The following is a 5,000-nucleotide window of genomic DNA, read 5'->3' on the forward strand; positions in this document are numbered from 1 at the left end:
TATTGTTATTTCTCGTCACTACCTCCCCGTGCCGGGATTGGGTAATTTACGCGCCTGCTGCCTTCCTTGGATGTGGTAGCCATTTCTCAGGCTCCCTCTCCGGAATCGAACCCTGATTCCCCGTTACCCGTCGCAACCATGGTAGTCCTCTACACTACCATCAATAGTTGATAGGGCAGACATTTGCAAGATCTGTCGTCGGTCAAGCGACCATACGATCGGCATCCTTATCCAGACTTCAACTCAAGCCGCCCGGAGGCGATTGGTTTTACTAATAAGTGCACCAGTTCCACCGCCCGCAAGCGGACAGCGGTCCCGGCATGTTGCATGTATTAGCTCTGGCTTTTCCACAGTTATCCAAGTAACTGATGGGTGGATGATCTTGTGAATTATGGCTGTTGTACTGAGCCTTATGCGGTTTCACATTCATTTATGTTTGTACTTAGACATGCATGGCTTAACCTTTGAGACAAGCGTATATTACTGGTAGGATCAACCAGAATTCGTCTTCGTCAATTGCTTGTTCGATATTTTTTGTCTACCAGGGCACCAGTCCCCGCAGACTCTCTTTCTACGTTCATCAGGTGACACAATCTTTGTTGTGACCACTCTCATTGACCTGCGGCAGTACACCGACTCCACAGCGCCAATAACCACACGAGCAAAGGTTGTTCAGGAGGATGTCAGATTATCGATGTACATCGTACACCAACATTTGACGTACCGAGGCATTACACCCCGCACGCCCCCAACAGGACCAATCAAGGCTCGCATACGACCTGCGACTTACTGCGGCTCCCTGAAGGTCCCCGTAGGACGACCATCACCAGTTAAGGTGTAGTTGACTTGTCAGGGCACGGTAGTCCCCACAAGTCCCCGATTATTCGTGGATATCGTCCTACGATTGTTTCTGACTCCTTTTGCTCCCCGCAGGTCCCCGTAGGACGACCATCACCAGTTAAGGTGTAGTTGACTTGTCAGGGCACGGTAGTCCCCACAAGTCCCCGATTATTCGTGGATATCGTCCTACGAGTTTTTGTGACCCTTGGGTTCCCGGCAGGTCCCCGTAGGACAACCATCACCAGTTAAGGTGTAGTTGACTTGTCAGGGCACGGTGGTCCCCACAAGTCCCCGATTATTCGGAGATATTGTCCTACGAGTTTTAGTGACCCTTTTGTTCCCCGCAGGTCCCCGTAGGACGACCATCACCAGTTAAGGTGTAGTTGACTTGTCAGGGCACGGTAGTCCCCACAAGTCCCCGATTATTCGTGGATATCGTCCTACGAGTTTTTGTGACCCTTGGGTTCCCGAACTTTGCTACGATGGTTCTGCCTCCAGAGGAGACTTATGAACACTTCGTATCATTTCTTACACCGAACCATGGGATCGCGAGATTGCTCCCGGATCCCTAATCACCTTACATTTTCGTTTCGTTTCCGTACACTACGATGAGCTAATTCAATTTGTTTGTTCGTCTGGCGAACGTTTTATTGCGGAATTACCGCGGTACTTCCAGCCGGGTATGGCTGCCGTACGACCTACAGGATAGATCATCGAACCACTTTTCGTGCATATTGTCCGTCGAGGGTATCACCTCGATACCCCCAACAGACCTTTGGACACTTCCTCACTACTCCTTGGAGCAGCAATCAGGGAACCATATAGTAGGAACAGCCGAATATGGAACTCTTTTCGTACTTTGGACACCTCCTATAACTTGTATGGCGACTTCGGGGACCTTCATTTCGTTCTCAGTTGGTACCCCTATTTCGGTCTTTGGACACCTCGTCTTACCCGTATAACTCACTTTAGGTCCACTTATTTGCCTGATATCTCATCGTGAACCCGTTTTTCGTACACCGTACACACCTAGGAACACCACATATGCGTTTCCCTTTCGATCGTGAAGTTTTCAAATTTTTCGATTTTTGGTCCTAGAAATTCATGAACGGTGGGAGACCAAAATTTTTCATAAAAAAAAAATTTTCACCGTTTGACCATAAAAACCTTCTTTTCGTACATACCCCATCATTTCTTCACGTTTTAGGCCATTTCTGAAATTTTCGCTTCGATAGTGTGTCCCCTATAATACAAAATGAACATTTTGCATCTCCCACAAGTGGCCATTTTTTTCCGCCACTGAAGAACACGACCTCGGGAACTCGGACCTAGGACGTGGCCATGTAAGTCATAGGCCACCCCAACTTTTGCAAAATACTGTTTCTTTTCACTTTTCATGATCTAAGGCGCGTTCCGACGGCGTTTTGAACAAATTTATGAGAAAAAAAATTTTGACCCTCGGACCAAAATTTTTTCGTTCGGGGCCCCATGGCCTATGGCCAGTATGGGAACTCGGGATGCCGATATGACAAAATTTGTCAAAAAATCACTAAAAAGTCGCTATGGCCCATTATTTAGAGCTTGTTGAGACCTTTCTAAAACACCTTGGTTGACCCCTGTCCGATAAGTAGTTTTCGAGATATTCGAGAAAATGTGATTTTTTGGGACTTAGAAAATTTTTGACCCGTACCCTAAGAAAAAGTGATTTTTTCATAGGACAATTTTTTCTTCGCAAATACTGTTTGGTTTCACTTTTCATTATTAGAAACGCGTTCCGAAGCCATTTTCATCAAAATCTCGTGAAAAAAAAATTTCACCCCCGGACCAAAAGTTGGCCGTTCGGTGCCCTATGGCCTATGGCCAGTATGGGAACCAAGGATGCCGATATGCGAAAAAGTGTCAAAAAATCACTTGAAAGTCGCTATGGCTCATTAAATAGAGCTTGTAAAGACCTTTCTAAAACACCTTGGTTGACCCCTGTCCGATACGTAGTTTTCGAGATATTCGAGAATAAGTGATTTTTTGGGACTTAGAAAATTTTTGACCCGTACCCTAAGAAAAAGTGATTTTTTCATAGGACAATTTTTTCTTCGCAAATACTGTTTGGTTTCACTTTTCATTATTAGAAACGCGTTCCGAAGCCATTTTCATCAAAATCTCGTGAAAAAAAATTTCACCCCCGGACCAGAAGTTGGCCGTTCGGTGCCCTATGACCTATGGCCAGTATGGGAACCAAGGATGCCGATATGCGAAAAAGTGTCAAAAAATCACTTGAAAGTCGCTATGGCTCATTAAATAGAGCTTGTAAAGACCTTTCTAAAACACCTTGGTTGACCCCTGTCCGATACGTAGTTTTCGAGATATTCGAGAATAAGTGATTTTTTGGGACTTAGAAAATTTTCGACCATGACATATATGAAAAGTGAATTTTTCATAGGACCAAAAAGTTTGTCCAAATAGGGTTTTGGTTCACTTTTTATGGTCAGATAAGTGATCCGATGCTATTTTCATGATCATTAGAGGGATTTCACGCTGTGACCAAAAATTTTCATACTTCATACTTGTCCCCGTGCCGTACATGGGAGGACCGGGGGAACATGTCTTCGTAAGTCGTGATGTTCAGTGACGGATTTCTGGGACTTAGAAAAAAAATGTGCTCTCAGGCACATTATATGTTTCATACACACATGATTTTCATTCTTCATACTTGTCCCCGTGCCGTACATGGGAGGACCGGGGGAACATGTCTTCGTAAGTCGTGATGTTCAGTGACGGATTTCTGGGACTTAGAAAAAAAATGTGCTCTCAGGCACATTATATGTTCCATACACACATTATTTTCATTCTTCATACTTGTCCCCATGCCGTATATGGGAGGACCGGGGGAAGATGTGTTTGTAAGTCGTGATGTTCAGTGACGGATTTCTGGGACTTAGAAAAAAAATGTGCTCTCAGGCACATTATATGTTCCATACACACATGATTTTCATTCTTCATACTTGTCCCCGTGCCGTATATGGGAGGACCGGGGGAACATGTCTTCGTAAGTCGTGATGTTCAGTGACGGATTTCTGGGACTTAGAAAAATAAATGTACCCTTAGGCACATTATTTGTATCAATAATTGTATCCCCAGCCTTTCATGGGGAACTTTTCCGTATTCCCGGACTTGTACATTTTTCGGGTTCCACCTCCCGACAATGTATCTCTACTGTGCATTACGTACCTGATAACGCACGGCACCCATTGGGTGACTCCACTTAACCATCTTTCGATAATGCCCGTGTTGCAGATATAATCCCAACACCTACCAGGCTTTATATGTACATCGAACGTTACATACGATGCACCCCGTATTCCCGGACTTGTACATTTTTCGGGTTCCACCTCCCGACAATGTATCTCTACTGTGCATTACGTACCTGATAACGCACGGCACCCATTGGGTGACTCCACTTAACCATCTTTCGATAATGCCCGTGTTGCAGATATAATCCCAACACCTATCAGGCTTTATATGTACATCGAACGTTACATACGATGCACCCCGTATTCCCGGACTTGTACATTTTTCGGGTTCCACCTCCCGACAATGTATCTCTACTGTGCATTACGTACCTTATAACGCACGGCACCCATTGGGTGACTCTACTTAACCATCTTTCGATAATGCCCGTGTTGCAGATATAATCCCAACACCTATCAGGCTTTATATGTACATCGAACGTTACATACGATGCACCCCGTATTCCCGGACTTGTACATTTTTCGGGTTCCACCTCCCGACAATGTATCTCTACTGTGCATTACGTACCTTATAACGCACGGCACCCATTGGGTGACTCTACTTAACCATCTTTCGATAATGCCCGTGTTGCAGATATAATCCCAACACCTACCAGGCTTTATATGTACATCGAACGTTACATACGATGCACCCCGTATTCCCGGACTTGTACATTTTTCGGGTTCCACCTCCCGACAATGTATCTCTACTGTGCATTACGTACCTGATAACGCACGGCACCCATTGGGTGACTCCACTTAACCATCTTTCGATAATGCCCGTGTTGCAGATATAATCCCAACACCTACCAGGCTTTATATGTACATCGAACGTTACATACGATGCACCCCGTATTCCCGGACTTGTACATTTTT

Source organism: Anopheles stephensi, unplaced genomic scaffold (assembly GCF_013141755.1).
Source record: "Anopheles stephensi strain Indian unplaced genomic scaffold, UCI_ANSTEP_V1.0 ucontig398, whole genome shotgun sequence".
NCBI lineage: Eukaryota > Metazoa > Arthropoda > Insecta > Diptera > Culicidae > Anopheles > Anopheles stephensi.